Source organism: Monodelphis domestica, chromosome 6, assembly GCF_027887165.1.
Source record: "Monodelphis domestica isolate mMonDom1 chromosome 6, mMonDom1.pri, whole genome shotgun sequence".
In the NCBI taxonomy this organism is placed as follows: Eukaryota; Metazoa; Chordata; class Mammalia; order Didelphimorphia; family Didelphidae; genus Monodelphis; species Monodelphis domestica.
The window spans coordinates 197,628,860-197,647,629 of NC_077232.1; the positions used below are offsets into that span (position 1 = coordinate 197,628,860).

Sequence of the window (18,770 nt, forward strand, 5' to 3'; positions counted from 1 at the left end):
ATTTGTGTAATTCTTATCTATTATCATCAGTAGTAGATTCATCCAACAAACTAGAAAACTTCTGAAAGTAAAGATAGTTATAGAATGTATCTGTGCTATATGAGTCAAGGAGAGGAGAAGAAAACAAAGACAGCAACACAGAAGACCATCACAGGATAGACGTGTCTTTCAGAAGAGGCTAAATTACATTTTGTCTGAGGAAAAAGAAAAAAATGTGACACAGGGAGTCAAGGGAAAATAGAGAAGAGTTAGAAAAAGAGACATTTTTAGTTTATGTTTTATCATACACACAATAGTCAAAGGAGATGGAGAATGGGAAGAAACAAGTGAAGTTCTATATTTGGTATTGGTGCAATAAATTTGAGAGAGAGGAAAAACCTACAGCTGGAGGCTCTGAGTTCATATCTCACCTCTGACACAATATTGGTGTGACTTTGGGTAAGTCATTTGAATTCTAAATCTTTATCTTTAAAATTAGAGGGTTGTGATTAAGTTCCTTCTATCTCTATATTTATGACCCTATAATCTCAGATTAAAAAGAAATCTAGCTGTCTCTCATTCGTCTTCTCTTGCTCTGTTCTTTTCCTAACTGAACCCAATCCAGTAGGTCTCTAAACTGGGACAGTCACTAATTATTAATCGAGATATTCTGACTCCCCTGAGCCATCTAGATCCAGAGGGACAAGTTCTGATTCTCTTTTTTGTTCAGCAATGTTCCCAAAGGATATTTATGAAGTAACTAAGGGAGAAACAAACATAAGAAAAACAGAAAAGCATGGGAATAACTGGAGGTAAGTAATAGAATACAGATTACTTAACTAATACCCAACTACAAATTGACTTGACAGACATATTTTCTCATTCCTTTTCTAGCTAAACTGAAAGGAAAAGATTTTTTTTTTCTTGGCTAAAATACTTTGAAGAATCAGAACCACCCAGGGTTCAGAGGGAAGTCTGAGGGTAGTAGCAATGACTGTGACGGGCTAGTAGAGTTGGGACAACTAGAGATGGGAAACCAAGGCAGCAGATGAGAGGAAAGGAGAAACATTGCTCAGCATGTTAATCCCTTTACCTCTGAATTTCCCTTACACTGGCAGACAGTTCATTTCAGGAAAATGCTTTATTTGGACCTATTTTAGCCAAGGGGAGGTTTACAGCTGAATGATTTTCTGTTTATTTGGATTATTCTCATGTAAACAATGAAAACACCATAAAGATAGAATTACAGCGGTTTCCAACTCATAAGTAAAGCCTGCCTCTGGCAACTGAGCTTAGCCAGGCAGACTCAGGAAAGGAAGAGGAAGAGTGTATTTTACAAGAGTAGTTCGATTTGATAAGAGCCTGTGCAAAGCAGAAAAGTAAAGGTAGATGAAAACAAGGATTGTAGTGCCTTCCTCAAAGTGCTGCAGATAAAGAAGCAGCAAAAAGACATCAGACTCATTCTTCATTATTTTTTTTTCAGATTGATTTGCCAAAAAATGACTCTAGATTTATGCATCTTTTCATCTTCCTATTGTGACAGAGAACCCAGGTCTTGCCCCCATTAACCAGTCCCCCTTTTCCTCATTACACTGTTATTTCAATTTCTTATTTCGGAAACAAGAAAGTTATCTTTAACTTGAAGGGAAGCAACATGGTACCATACCTGAACTTGTTGCAGCATCTGGATTGATTCCTCACTTTGCCTTTTTCTATGTATGTGATCTTGGGCAGATTATTGCACCTATTTGTAACTCAGTTTCTTCATCTCCAAAAAAGAGAAGAGTAGACTAGATGGCAGCCTCGTTCTATGTCTATAAATTTAGAAGCCATCTAATTAAGCTCTCATTTGTGAATGAGTAATATGAGAGGCACAAAGGATAGATGACTTGCCCAAGTTCCTTCTTTTTCATGTGAAAATTCTTGACTACTAAGGAATTGTGGTAAAATGAATAGAAGAGAAGTCTGATAGGGGCAGCTAGGTGGCTCAATGGATTGAGAGCCAGGCCTTGAGATGGTTCAAATCTGATCTCAGATACTTCCTAGCTGGGCAAGTCACTTAACCCCCATTGCCTAGGCCTTACCACTCTTCTGCCTTGGAACCAGAAGGTAAGGGTTTAAAAGGAAAAAAAAAAGAGGAAAGAAAGAAAGCCTTATATTCAGAGAATACCTGGATACAAGTCTTGAATTGGACATTTATTTGTCATATGACCCTGGATCCATCCAAATTCTTAGTACTCTAGGAAACTTAGATACTAGAGTACATTAAGGGGACTAGAGTACTTTGACCTACTCTTGGAAAATCACTGGTAAAGAAATATGTTCATTTTTTAAAAGTTTGCTATCTTTTTAAAAAATTCAACAATATATTATTTTCAGTTCGAAATTCTCTCCTTCCCCATTTTCTTCCCCTATTTAGAAGTCAAGAAAAATAGAACCCATTACAAATATTTATAGTCCTACAAATCATGCTAAAGAACTTAGATGACCAATATAGAAGAACAGACTAATATAGGGTATGTGTTAGGGGATGGGGAGAATCATAGGAATTTTGCAATTCAAGGTGATCAAATAGCCTTAAGCAATTGAGAGCTGGAACCAAGAAGAATTGGCCAGTAGATCTCTATGTTTAGGGTCCCCCTTCTATTCCTATCCCCAGTGGTACCCGCCCAAGTGATTTTGTGGGCATAGTTGAAAGCACACTGGTCTGGTTGTCATAGTCTTGAACTCAAATCCCATCTTTCATATTTATGGGTGAACATAGGTTGATCAAATTGTCTCTTTTGAGCCTACGTTTCCATATGAGTAAAATGAGCCATATTACCTCATCATGAGTCAATGCTGTCAACTGGCAGCCAAAATATATAATATCTAATAGCTTTCAGGATCAGGAAAATGAACACCTAAATACTTTGCTCTCAGATATCATCTTAAGTACTTGGTTCAGTTTTTAACTGTATAAGTTAAGAATAAGTTACAGACTAGCAAGAGTGGGTGAAGGGGGATGGTGAAGGACTTTGATTTATGACTTTATGAATCATTTATGGACTGGGCAAAAAGATTATATATTTTAAACAATAAGATAAGACTCATGGGGATCTCTCAGATGTTTCCTAGCTGACTGACCCAGGGCAAGTCACTTAACCCCTATTGCCTCGCCCTTACTGTTCTGCCTTGGAACCAATATACTATATGGATGGTAAGATGGAAGATGAAAGTCTTAAAAATATTCATGGAGAACCATAATTTTTTTTAATATTTGAGGGGACATCATCTGGAGGGCATATTAGCCTACTGTTGTTTGGCCCTAGATGGGAGAATTAGGGGCTATGCAAAGAAGATGCAAAGAGGCAATTTTAATCTTTATAGGAAAAAGTTATTAACAATTACAGCTACTAAAAAGTCAAATAGTATGGCTCAAGATGTAGTGGATACCACTACCTTGGTGGTCTTCAAGCATAAGATGAATGACAATTTGTTGGGTATTTTACAGTGATTACCTCTTTTATGTCTCCCAAAGTTCCATTTAACTCTTAAAATTTGTGATTCTGAGATGATAATAACCATAGCACTTATCTGCAGGGATGGTGCGATGATCAAATATCATTATGCAAGTAAAATCCTTTGAAGACATGAAAGTGCTATGTAAATGTCAAGTTATCATTCCTATTAGATTCAGAAAACCTGGATTCTTATATGCCCCCAATAATATATGTAATTCTGAGTCAGTCACTTATCTTTGTGATTCTGTTTACTTATTTATAAAATGAAAATGATCAAACATCATAGATTTGTCACAAGCAAAGATTTTTGTAATATATAAAGTATCATATAAATTCTATCTATTTATTATTATTATTATTAATATTATTGTTACCTCATCTAAGGGTCTATAGCTTTTTATTCTTTTTACTGTTACATATGCACAAAAGTTCCTCTGGACTTTGGCTCTAGTACCATTTCCAAAGTCAAAGATACAGCTTGACAAATCCCAACCTTCTCTTCTAGGTTAGCTATTCTAACTTACTACTAGACTAGCTGAATGTTCCAGTGATTTGATGTTCCCTGACTTACAATGAAGATTGAGGTCATCTAATTCACAGTTATTCTCCAACCGTACTGGCTTCTTCTCCTCAGTTGTCTGTAAGACCCCTACTCGATTCATTAGAATCAAATCCTTAATTTTCCCAACTGATCATGAGTCCAGTTAAATTGCTACTAAACATCATCCTCTACCCCTCCACTCTATAGAATTTTGTCATGTCTCAGGGACACTGACATTTCTGCTAAGATCACCATTCCTTTACTCATCTACATGCTCCTGGTCAAAAAGCATCCCAAATATTTATTTTCAATGGTTCTTTTGGTTAATACTCCCCTTGTTAAAAAGGCAATACTCATGTTTTCTGCCCTCTTCTTTTCTGCAAGAAGCACTTAACTATTTGTCAAAGTTCTACATGAAACTAAAAGATGATAAAGGATCATACATTTACCATAGAAAGAGAAACACAGTCATTTAGTTCTACTTCCTCATTTTGGGGAGTTAAGAAAATGTGATCCACCAAAGTTGTTACTTGCCCAAGGTTATCCAAGTATTAAGCAACAGGTCTTTGATTTGAACTTAGATCTTCCATTTCCAAATCCAGTACGTTCACCAATGTATCATACTGTATCACTAAGATTGTTAATTAGGTGAAATAATTAGATAAGTCAGAGTAAAAAAAATATTCATAAAACCCTGTGCTTTTACCTGTATAAAACAAAACACAATGTAAACAATCAATGTGTATCTGTCTTTGTGTGTGTGTTAGGGGGAGAAAAGCATTATGGGTACTTGTACATACTAGCCTACTAAAAAGGAAAAATGACTTTTAGATCTAAAATGCAGCCAGCAACACTTTGTGTGTGTATGTCTGTGTGTGTGTGTGTTTGTGTGATTGTAATGGGATGTGAAAGGATGTACTATGAGCTCTGAGGTGAAAATGATGGCAGAAGAAATGTTGGCTCATTAGCAGATGAAATGTCAATATGATGATTATTAAAGGTTTTTCTGAGACAGGGCTTATTTGAACTAGATGAAGAAGGAATTACAATGAATTGAAAATGACATAGATTTTTATGTTGTAAATCCTTATGCTTTCAAATCCTTGAACAGAAGGATGAGATTCTAGTGACTCTCTTAGATATTACCTGCTTCTCAGTCACTTTTATTTTCTAACTTTTCAGCCAACCTTCACTGATTCCTGAACAACTAATATATATATTTATAATAAATCTTTACTTTCTCTCTAAAGAAAATATTAATAAGAGAGGCCAGATGTAATAATTATTTAAAACCCTAATGAATTACTGAGATTAAATCTCAAAAGGTATGTTGACTATGCCACTTATTTATCTCATACAATTGTTCTAAATGATAACATTTAAAATTTGGTTGACCATACCTACACCTCTTCTCTTTCCAGTGGACAACTCCAAACTCCTAAGAGCAGCAGGACCTCAGACTTCAAAATATTTTAACTGTTCAAAACTACAAAGAGGAATTAGTGTTTTGGGATTTTATAATGAGCGGCTTGAAATGTCCTAATTGAAGACATGCTTGTAATGTAGCAAGGTGAAAAGGAGGGAGCTGGTAACAGCTCGAATTCTGTACAAAAGACTCATTCAAGCTGGAGCAAATAGGATTTGCAACTGCAGTTTTTTAAAAAAATAAAATCACATTGAAACAGCAGGACTTCTAAACAGAAGGCACCTTATAACTAGAGTTCTAAAATTAAATATCATTTAAACTGCATTCATTCTAAATGGAAAATGTGTGGAGGCTGTTTTGTATATTAAATCCACATGCAGATTATTGCTATCCTAAGAGTAAAATGGTTTAGATAATTCCATTCAAGTAATGAAGATTAGTGTAACAGGTATTTGAAGTAACTGTAGTGGATTATTATTATTATTTTGTTTCTAACTTATAGAATAAAGTAACATCAAATGATAGATGGAAGGAAGAAATGTGATTGTTAAAAATCCTTATATGTGGTAGCTATTCAGGTGACGAAGATTCTCGAGAATTGAAAACTCAACAGGAGTTAAAAAATGAGATGGCAACCTCCCACACCCAAAGTAACCTGATCTTAAGCTTCACTTATTAGAATATTATCCAGAACAAAGGAGGTGATATTCTCCTTGTGTTTTGGGATGATTGTAGCATGACTAGAACATTGCATTTAGTTCTAGGTGTTCCATTTTTGGAGAAACAATTTGAAATGAGGTTGACCAGTACAACAAGAAGAATGGAAATGATGCCATTATAAAGAAAATGTGATGAAACTAAAGATATTCCACCTGTAGAAAAGGCATTATCTCAAAAGTATATTTTTATGTATCTCCAAAAAGTAAAATGCCTACCAATGTTTCAACTCAAAATTATGAAGAACTGCTCCATAATAGGGCTATGTGAAAATGGAATTAACTACCTTCCCCAAAATAGGAAATCCCCATCCTTGGACATGAAAATGTATGACTGGATAAACACTTTTAAGTGGAATTATAGGAAAGATTTCTCTACTATAGAGGCATTGATCTAGGTGACCACTGAGGTGTCTTCTCTTTTTTATAATTCTACTACCATCAGTAACATTAAAATTTCAAATATTAACTGTTAAAGTTAATAAACTTAAATATTAACAATTATTCACATGGGTTAATTTATTACTTCTAGCTAAAGTACAGTAATTTGAAAGGATTAGACATAGGATAAATACATTTTGATGTTGAAGAGGAAGGAATCATCTTGAGATTGGCATTTTATTTGAAAAAGCGGTTGTAGATTCTACAGCCAGAGATAGAATAAGTTCTCTGGGTACCTGATGGGTACTAAGGAAAGGACTATTGATGAAAGCCAGAATGATAATGTCAATAAACATACATGTGAAATTATATAATAATTGTGTTATATATACTTATTATGACAGAATAACATGTTGTATTTATATAATATCTATTGAAAAAAACTTTAAGTGTCTTTAACCTGCCAAGAACTATTATAAGTGCTACAGATACAAAAACGGTAAAATATAGCCTTTTCTTTCAAGGATCTGATAGTCTAATAGGGAACTATTAGAGCTATCAACATTTCTAAATAATTATACAAATATTACATATGCTAGATTTTAAAGGATAAAGAGATTAAGACACTAAAGTCTAAAATTAAGGGGATTACAAAAAGTTTCCTGTACAAGTGGGATTTTAGCTGGGATTTAAAGAAGCCAGGGAAGCCAGGAGGCAGAGGTGAGGAAGTTTTGCATTCCAGATATGAGAGCCAGTCACAGAAAATGCCCAGAATTAGGAGGTGGAGTAACTTGTTTGAGGAAGAGTAAAGAGAACACTGTCACTGAATTGGAGATACTGGAAAATACTTTGCAAACCTGAAAGTGTTTTTTTTCCTCAAAGTCAATTATTAAAATGGACCTCTCTTCCAGATACAAACAAGTAATAATATGTTGTTGTGATCTAAAATGAGCAAGACTTGAATCAATGACAGGTACATTACAAAGAAAATAGCCATAATGAAGTTTTGGCCTCATATTTGGCACAAATGTTTCTGTCATTTAATAGTGAAGCAACTTCATTGTATCCTGCTTTTGCTTATTATTATCAATTATTTCTTATCCCTTTTTCATCCTTTATGGCTTTTAATATGAGATGGTTTAGCTACCATAGTTTTTCTATCATTTTCTTCTGCTACCTAATGGAAAAAGGTAGGAATCATCATAATCATATCCTATGAGGGCCATCAAAATACATCTCAATGTATGATGTAGAGGAGAAAATTACATAAAAGTTATACTATCAGAAAAATCAGATCTAGGGAATGAGTAAGCAAAAAATGATTCAGAGAGTCCATGAATGGGATGTTATTTCAATGCCATTTATTATAAATGTAAGATGTTTAACAAAAACATCCGAAAATGGGGTAAGGGAAGAGAAGGAGCGCCATTGACAGAAGAAAAGAAGAGCATTAGAAGACATATATGACAGCAAAAAATAGAGTGAGAGATAAGGGATTACATAGTGCATCCTAGAAGTTTTAGTGTAGTTTTAAACTTTAATACCACTAGGATTTCTTTTGATTCTAAGTTTAGCACTCTTTATAGCATACCATTTGCTGTATAGATCCAAGAAGCAAAATGGTGTAGTATAAATGTTCTTAAACTTAAGGTCAAAGAGTTATAGCTTGAATCCAAGTTCTTATATTGTAGGAACATAGGAAAATTATTTAATCTCTTCAATATCTTATTTAGTGTTCTATAAAGGAAGGGTGATAATTATACTATTAACTTCATAGATTTCTCATGAGAAGATAGTCCTATAAAGTATAAAAGATTATATATATATATATATATATGAATTATTTTCTTCTGTGATACATTATAGTAATTGATACATTTATCTTTTGGTCAAACCGCTTTATTGGAGTTTATTTTTTAATCAAAAGCAATAAGAAACATAATTTCATGGAACATTGGAACATATCAACTTGAAGTGCTCATGATGATTACAATAAAAGACTACCATGAAGATAATTGAAGTTTATGTGCTAAAATACATTGTGTAAATTAAAAGAATATTTCATGTATCCAACATCTTCAAAACAAGGATCTCTCTCTCTCTCTCTCTCTCTCTCTCTCTCTCTCTCTCTCTCTCTCTCTCTCTCTCATCTCTCTCTCATCTCTCTCTCTCTCTCATCTCTCTTCCTCTTTATCTAAATATTGGTCCGAATCAGGAAACAAGAGCCTATTGTTAAATTCATAAGGTTTTTCTCCTATATACTGTATTATGAATATTTTTCCTAAAGAAAGAAAGGTCATAGATATAGGCACTTAATAAAATAAAGATAAAATGAATTTGAGAATATCTTAAAGAGAATGAAATATTAAAGAGTCATTAATGAATAAACAATTTTTCCACACTAATTTATTAGGGTAAATATGAACAATAACACTTAATTAGAAGAATGAATAAAAATGGACAGACCTACTATTCATTTAAAGAAGTTGAATTTGACTTATTCAAAATATTATTTCTGTTGAAGAATGAGAAAAGGATAAAAAACTGATATCAACATATGACCCATAGTCATTTACTAAGAGGTTTTATCAGTGTAAAGTACTCAGTGTGATGAAGAGTCATTAAGAATTATTAACTATTATAACAAAAAATTATAATTCAAATATAAAAAGAATAAATATAATATATAATTATAAATTATAGAAATGACATGATATAATGCATATTAAAGTCATTATAATGCTAAAATAACGATAAATAAAATAATTGTCTGAGCTATTCAACAATTAGTTGTCCTCTCAAGCAGAAAGCTATGAAAGGTATAGACTATAATGCTTTAGAATATAAATTTATTTGCAAAATAGGGGAAATGGATAGGTTGTGGATGATATCACTTAATAAATGATCAAACAACACTGAAGTGGGAAAAATAAACCAAACAACTAACTTCCTGTATTTAACACAAATCCTAATTAAGCTAGATAATCTCTAGCACAATTAAGTATGATTCTGAAAAGAGGTAACAAACAGTTGAAAAAAGTTTAAATGTCACCATTTTCATAATTCCTTTCTCTATGAATGAAAATGGAACCATCTGTGGCAGAAATTTATTAGCCAAGACACCAAAGATAAAACAAAGAATCTGAGACCAAAAGAAATAAGTTTATTGAGAGAGGGCTGGTCTCACAATAAAGCCAGATTCCAATTGGCAACTGAAGACCTTGAGTCTTAATTGCTTCACCCTTATATAGTATAATTTGAGCTAAAGATACAGTCAATAGGTACTAAATATACAGAAGTAGAATGGAATTTCACTGAGTAGTTTGCTATACCTGTTAGAATGAATTCTTTGATCCAAGACTTTTGCCCAAATGTGATGAATAAAGGTGTATATATTCAGTATCATGCATGCAAAATGTGTACTTCCTCTGATATACTGTGGATACTGCCCAATGACATCCGCAATTTTGCACATTATCCCAAAGTATAGCATTGGGAATTTTACACAGAATCATAGCAAAACCAAAAGATCAAAGATGTATAGTTTTGTTAGCCTAGGATGAATAAGATCAGAAGTTTAAAGAATAGGGGTACACTATCAGAACCGAATATATGTATATAAAGTTTATATATATATAAGCATATATATTACATATATCATCATGGATAGTAGGGGATCTCATATTCACACATCACATATAGACTCTAACATTATAATTCCTAGTGTTAGACATAGAATTGAAAAAAAAAGCAAAAAAATGATAGATAACTGTTTAGACCCAAAAAACATGGAGTAGTCTGATGATTGATGTAGTGAAATTTTGAAGGCACTGATAAATTAATTCTCTAGGTATTTTAAAGAATAATGATATTAAATCACAGAAAAATCATGGATGTTGTTAACAAAGAAAAGGTTCAATAAAGAAGACAGAAGTTAACATTGACCCATATGCTTATCTCATCTTTAAAGAACCTTTGTGAACACAATATTGTATAGAAAATAATAATGAAGTTTAAAACTTTTATGAAAATTATCTGTTTTTTTATCTTGCCTCAATGGTAATCAGGTAAAATATGAGAAAGGAATAGACATTTTCCAAAACATGCCCTTTTCAAATTAGTATCCCCCTTGATAGTCACATAATTCATTAAAAGTACAGTGACAATCTCTTTAATTAATAAAAAAATTAAAAACAGATCACTGAATTAGATATCCATAATGAAATAAAACAAAACAACATAATTTATGAAACTAACAAAATAAGACACCTTAATAAACAAAATAGAAATTCTCAAAATCAAAGAATAATTAACAAAATTGAAAGTCTATATGCTAGGAACATATGTGCCATATATTTGAGGGCTGTAACATGATCTAACTTCTCAGATGTTGAAATATTCAACCTTTGATAGAGTATATTTTTGTTATAAATATTGTAAAAAAAGATAATCCTTTTATGATTTGAAATCTACAACAAAATAAAACAAATGTTGTTTTATAAAATCAGATAAACAATGAAAGTATTATATTTCTTTGTCTACCTATGTATCAATCTAGGTTAGATATAACAATTCATTAAAGGGTATTTTATATTTATCAACGAGATGGAAGAACTATTCAAATTGTCTGGTAAGATCATTTGGCTTCTTTCTGAAGGTATCTAAAATAACAGAGTTGGAGAGAAAATTAAATTGAATTACAAAGAGAAATTAAGAGCAATTCTTTTTCAAAGAATTTAAGGGAGTATCTACTAGGGTGGCCATATTTTTTTCCTTTGGTCCTTCCTAAGGTTTCCTTTGACATGAAAATATAAAGCAAAAATGATTCTGAGCCCATAATGGCAGGACATATGGCACTAAAATAATTGACACTGATATTGTAAACAACAGTATTTTCCAAAGTATCTGAATGCTAGGTGTGAATGACTCTCCTGACAGTATTTAACTCAGCAATTGGGCTCAAGATTTCTATCTCAAGAATGGGGAAGTTAACATAAGTGGTAAATTTATTTGCATGTCAGTAGCAAATAGCAATATGGAAGGAAGAATGATTAGAGTCAGAAAACTAGCAGTCAAAAGTCATGTGTTCATGCTTTAAAAAATGAATATACCATTTTGGAGTAGCAGTATACTGATGGAGATTAGAACCACATTTGCTTCTTAGCTATATTAAATTGTTAGTATTGTCGCTCAATCTAATGTATAAGCTATTAGTCATCACAAAGACTGACAATTCAACTAGGATATTACTTGCTTACTTTTCAAATTGTCTTTTTTTACAATGAATTTGAGAGGAAATATACAGGCCATGTTGCCCACCCCCTTTTTACTTTAATAGATGAAGAAACAATTATGGAAAGGTCAACAATTTTCCAGATGTGGATTGAAGACCCTATAACATCTCTGACACTCTTTAAAGAGGTATGTAAAGTCAAAGTTATATTATTTCAGTCCCTAATATAGGACATGTTTAAAATTATAATCCCTATTCATTCTTTGGGATAAGGGTCTTTAATAATTTTTAAAAGTATAAAAGGGTACTAAAAGGGAGCAGAGTCAAGAAGGTAGAGTGAGACCAGCATTTTTTTTTTGAATGCTTCCAACACATTTCTCTAAAACAACTTAAAAAAGAACCTCAAAACATATCTCTGTGATTAGAAATGGAAAACTCAAGAAACAGCCATAATAAGTCATTTTCCCAGTTTAGGAAGACAGAATGAAAAGCTAGGAAGACTTTGTGGTTGGATTGTTTGGGAATGTAGGAAAGAGAAAGTGGCTGTGATCTTAAAGGTTCTAGTAGCACTGGCAACATCACTTGGAGCATTGAAAACCCAGTGACAGTAAGGGGACTGCAAACCTGGTGATAAAGAGAATCAATGGGACCCCAGTGCTAGCACAAGGTGGAAGATTGAGTGCCATTTGGTATCTCTATTTTCCATTATCCAATTGTGAGTCATAGTTCTAGGGTGAAGAGGAACAGTTGTAGTTGTGTGGAAGTAAGGGTCCTATCTGGGCAAGGACCAAAATTCAGATCAGGAGGTCAATGTCTAGACCTCTCCTAAGATTATATCACTTTGGAAGCACCAAAAGCTTACAGGTCTCGAACCTAATTGTTATAGCAAAAGAAAAATATAAAATACTAAGTCTGAGGCCTGCCATTCCACCCTATTCCCATAGGTGATTAAAGCTTTACTTAACATAAAATCTAAAGTCAAGAAATAGACTGGGAAAATAAGAACAATACAAGTCTATTAGGGTTATAGAGAAACTCAAGACACAAACTCAGAAGAAGATAATGCCTTGAAAATATCTATACACAAAGTCTCAAAGTAAAATGAAGATTGAACACAAGCTTATCAAGAATTCCTTTAAAAAAAACTAAAGAAAAAGGTGGGGAAAGAAGAATTATTTTTTAAATCAAGCAAGAATAGAAAAGGAAAAATTTGGGAAAATAAATGAGAAAAATGCAAAAAAATAGGAAAGGAAAATAATCAATGTATAAGTATTGGTAGAAGAGATAAAGAAAAATGGTGAAGAAAATAACTTCCCCAAATCTAAATTATTCAATTGATAAAAGAGAGACAACCTCCCTGAAGAAAATTATTCTTTAAAAATTAGAATTGATCAGGTGGAAGGTAACAAATCTATGATTTTGAAGAAATAGAAGAAAATGTGAAATAGCTCATAGGAAAAAATGGACCTAAAAAAGAGAGCAAGGAGAGATTATTTTAGAAATATTGGAATACCTGAAAGTCATGGTTATTAAAAAAAAGGAGCCTATGCATCAAATTTTACAAATTATAAAAAAAAAAAAACTGCCCAGAGGTCTTAGAACCAGAGGACAAATTCTAAGCTAAAGAAGTCACCAGTAATACCATAAACAAATTAGAAGAGCATGAAATAATTTATTTGTCAGATCTACAGATAAGGAAAGAATTTATGTCTGAACAAAACTTAGAGAACATTATATGATATAAAATAAATAACTGTGACTACACTAAATTTAAAAGATTTTGCTTATACAAAACCTTTTTAATTTAGTGTAGTCAAAGTTACAGGCCAAGAATACAGGGAAACGACAAACTGGGGGTGGGGATTTATAGCAACTATATCTGACAAAGGCCTCATTTCTCAAAAACATAGAAAACAGAGTCAAATTTATAACAACTCAAGTCATTTCCTAGTTGACAAATGGTCAAAGAATATGAACGGGCAATTTTCAGCTGAAGAAATGATATCTTCAGTAATATGAAAAAATGCTCCAAATTACTATTTATTAGGTAAGTACAAATTAAGTGAGATATCACTATATACCTTTCAGACTGGCTAGTATGACAAAAGTGAAAATAATAAATATTGGAGAGAGTGTGGAAAATTCGGGACACTAATATAGTATTCGTGGAACTGTGAACTGATCCAATCATTCTGGAGGACAATTTGGAACCATGACCAAAGGGCCATAAAACTATGAATATCTTTGACTTAGCAATACCATTATGAGGTTTGAATCCCAAAGAGATTTAAGATAGGTGAAAAGGACCTACTTGCACAAAAATATTTATATCAGATCTTTTTGTGGTGGTAAAGAACTAGAAACTAAAGAGATATTTGTGAATTGGGGAATGACTAAACAAGTTGTGGTCTATGATTGTAATGGAATAATATTGTGCCATAACAAATGACAATGATAAAATGATCAAAAAATACCTGGAAAGGCTTATATTAATTGAAGCAAAGGGAAATGAGCAGAATCAGGAGAACATTGTACACAGCAAGGCAATATGAATGTCTTATTATCAGCAATGCCCAGATCCAGGACAACACAAGAGATGCATGAGGAAAAAGATTATCCACTGCCATAGAAGGAACTGATAGAGTCTGAATGCATATTGAATGATAAAATTCTTCACTTTATTTCCTGCATGATTAATCTCTAGTAAAAGTGATATTTGTCTTCTTATACATCATAATGAAGATAGAAATATATATTGAATGATAAAAGATGTATAACCTGTATCATATTATCTGGCATCTTTGAGAGGGGGAAGAGAAAATATGGGTCTCAACATGTCAGAAATTTAAAAAAAAAATTGAATCAACATCTAATCTGGAAAAAAACAAAAGTAAAAAAAAGAATTCACTAGTCACAAACAAGAGATGATAGGGATTATGGGAAGTAAAATGCATAATTTGGATTACATGAACATTTTTTAAAGTTTTTGCACAAATAAAACTATTGTGGTAAAAAATTGAAAACACAAAAATAACTGAAAAGGACCTCATTTGCTAAATATGTAGGGAAATTAGTCAAATTCATAAAAGAAATTTGAGCCATTTACCAATCAATAAATATTGACAGGTTAAGAAAAAGCAATTTTCAGAGAAAGAAATCAAAGTTACCAACAATAAGAGGAAAAATGCCATAAATCGCTATTGATAGGAAAATAGAGCAGGGTGTTTCAGAAGGACCTAGAAATATGTATGTTAATTGATGAAAAGTGAATTGAGAAGAAACAAGACAACATTGTACACAATAACAACAATAGTTTAAGGATGATCAACTATGAAAGAATAAGCTACCCTGATTAAGATGACAATCCAAGATAAATCCAAAGGATCTTGATGAAAAAATGCTTTCCACCTCTAGAAAAATAATTTATGGAGTCTGAGTGAAGACTGAAACATATATCATTACATTTTTTCTCATTTTTCTATATTTTCTATTGCAACTTGACTAATGAAGAAAAGTTTTTGTATGACTTCACATACAATCAGTATGTTGCTTTTCTTCTAAAAAGATGCATGGGGATAGAAGGGAGTGAGAGAAATCAGAACTCAAACATTAAAAAAATGGATATTAATATTCTTATATGTAATTGGGAAATTTATAATGAAATAAATAAAAAATATTTTAATCTAACAATGAAAAATTTCATGTCTCCTCTTGAAAGAAATGTCATTCCTCAAAAAAGAGTGTAAACAGACACTGAGATGAAAAAATTTGAGAACTGCTGAGAGAACCAGAGGAGCAGTGATTCATGGTCACAGAAGCAGTAAGTAGGAAAGGTCATCGATCTCATGTTCTGATCCTATTTTGTCTTAAGGATCTTATATTTTAGATATCAGGGTACAATTTTTGTTGATTCACTTGTTCTTAACTTCCAAAAATATTTTGTATTATTGACACTGTCAAAGGAAAACTGATTAATTGACAGAAATATCTGTAAGAGATAATCAGAATTGTGAAATGATAAATCATTAATTTGCTGGGACTGTTGAGTTGAGGACAATTACATTGTAGATAGTTTAAGGAGTGTACCAAGATTATACTGAAAAGGAGAAAGAATATAATATTTGTTATAATGTTTGACAGGAAGAATATTGGATCAGAGAAATTACTTTTGTATTTTTAATATATTTATTTAAATTTCATTTGTCATCCAGTGATGAAAAGCATTTTCTGTTGTTCAGACTATGCCAATCCCTTTTGAAATATATTACACAGAGAATTCAAATTTAAATAAAACAAAACAGGTAACAAGTTCACATATGGTTTCAAAGTTGAACAAGTTTTCATGGGAGCTGGGCCTGCATGTATCATTTCTCAATAACAAATAGCACTCTGTGAGTGTGTGTGTGTGTGTGTGTGTTTTTGTGTGTGTGTATGAAAGAGAGACAGAGACAGAGACAGAGAGACTGAGACACACACACACACACACACACACACACACACACACACACTTACACAGATTGCAAGCTGCAGAGCCATAACTAAGGGAGTAAAATGTGCCTTCTTCCAAGCACAGAAATTTAATTGCTGAAGTTATTTAGTGACATATAAACCATTATAGCAAATAATTCTACTTTGCTCCAGATATCAGTTTATTTTACCATGTTATCCTCTATCCAAGGAGAACAAGGGCTGCAAGGGAAGACAGTCAAACACCCAGAGTAACATGTTATAATCCTTCTTAAGTTAGAAGGAAACAAGGAAAGCCTCTAGCACTGGAGTTCAATGGCTTAAGAATCAGTTTATTTGAATATATGGAGAGGAATCCTTGGACAAACAGGTATGGATGGATTTAATGTGCATAATTAGAGTGACTTTCTAAAGTGATGAGATCACATGTACACTTGACTATCTGAGTCTAATATTCACCTCATGAATTAAAAAATTGTTTTTAGGGAGGTTAAATGACACTTCCCAAAGCTGCCTTTCAAGCTATTTACCCTGGCAGCCAAAATTGATAGTTATAGATCTAATTACATTAAGCAAAAAGGCACAATGTGACATTCATGGACACTTAAAGTAGGTCCTGAAATGACACGGAAGATATCCTGCAGATACAGCTTCATATATCCCAGACAAAAGGCTTGAGAAAAATGCTGTGGCTTTGAAACCAGCAACCCCATGTATAGAAGGCTCTGAATGTGGCTGACATTTAGAGGGGTATTGCTGAAGCATTTTTGACAGTCTACAGGCCAGTTATTGGAATGTCACAGTTCTGAACTCATATGGACTTTGACAAGAAGCATGCATATTCAGTATTTTCAGAAATATTAGAGCAGATTTGAAAACTTCTAAATAAAATAAACTTTTTTCCCTTCTCTTGCCAGTTTTAAAAATAATCTGAGCAAGAAGGAAATATATGCAGGGAAAGAAATCAATAGGAGGGATTTCAGGCTAGTATCAGTTAATTGACCCAATTAGTTTGGGTGATTATGTATATGTGTGTGTATATATATATATATATATATATATATACATATACATATAGTATGTATATGTATATGTATATATATATATATATATATCACCATATCAAATCTATTCTTCTACCTAACAATATATTTCACTGACAATATTAGATTAAATAATCATCAGTGAAATCAGGAAGTGAGGTAATATATAAATGAAGTTTTTTAAAAACTTAAAAGAATTCCATCAAATAGAGATTGCACCTCCATTCCTCTAAGTAGTCTTTCATTTCCTTCCCCTATCCAGATAGCCATCAAGTACAAGTTTTCAAATGACCAGGTTATTCAAAGGAAACCTGTTCAAGTGATGCCATACAAAGAGCACTGGTCTTGGGGTTAGGAAATCTGGGAACTTGTAGTGCTACCATTACAAGGAGTTTTCTATATGATTTTGGACAAACCATTGAGCTTTTTAGGGTCTCTTTCTTTTCCTAGAAGTTAGCAAAGTTATTTTGTTGACTTGCATGCTCTAGAACTGACTGAATAGATTCTAAAAGAAGTTAAGTTTAGGATTTCTCACTGCCCATATGCTGTGGATTCAAATTAGCTTGTCTTTTGCTTTATAATTACATTGTATGGATATTCTTAAAATAGATTTCCTGAAATATGTTATTCATATTCTTTGAAGTGCCAATTTTAGATGCAAGAAAATCTGATATTGCATTATATATTTACCAGACAATGTGACATAGGCTACATGTCTGAGCCTCATCTTCCACCTTTACAAAATGGAACAAAATATAATAAAAGCCTATTACAAAGCATTTTTGAAGGGATTGATTAAGATGATATATATATAAAGTGCTATGTAAAATAAATTTTTCCAAGTACAAATCTATTTTTTCTTGTAAAATAAATATTTCCATTATGGACTTGACACATTAATAAACACGAACATTTCATTATAAAAAAGAATAGAAAAATGAGGCTGTGAATGTTTGTTACATACAGTTTTTTATTATTAGAATTATCTAAACTTATGATTTTGTAAATATATAAAATGGTTAGGAAATATATGAAATTGGTGAGGAAACCACCTCTAAATTCACATTGGTATCTACTCTGCAACTTCTAGTGTTAGAATGTTGCCTAGGATCTGAAGAAGCTAAATAGTTTTCATAGTCATACTGACTTTCAGAGTCAGTAGGTATCTGGCAGAAATAGGATTGAAACTCTATTCCTCCTTACTCGTGTTCAGCTTTGTATCAAGTATACCAAGGAGTGTCAGCCAAATCTATTTTGACTACCACATTGTCTCATATAAGGAACCTGCCATTTTCAAAGCATTGTGCTGTTAAGTTCAGGGTACCTATAAAACTATAATGAACGATGAAATTGGGCAATTATTTCTTCCTACTGAAAACATTAGTGTCCTCCAAATTTAGGCACTTGCAGATAAATCCTCTGTCACCCTCTACTAGTTGCAGCTCTAGCCTTAAGCACTCAATAATTATTTGACATCAGAA

General features: G+C 32.5%; 1 long non-coding RNA gene across 1 annotated transcript in view; it reads left to right on the top strand.

The window, feature by feature from the left end:
• Positions 1 to 593: 593 nt before the first annotated feature.
• LOC130455079 (uncharacterized) overlaps positions 594 to 18,770 on the top strand; it is a 66,638-nt gene continuing 48,461 nt past the window's right edge. Inside the window, exons 1-2 of the long non-coding RNA XR_008912934.1 lie at positions 594 to 791; positions 11,885 to 11,967. This is a non-coding gene — a long non-coding RNA (uncharacterized LOC130455079). The remainder of the gene's footprint in view (positions 792 to 11,884; positions 11,968 to 18,770) is intronic.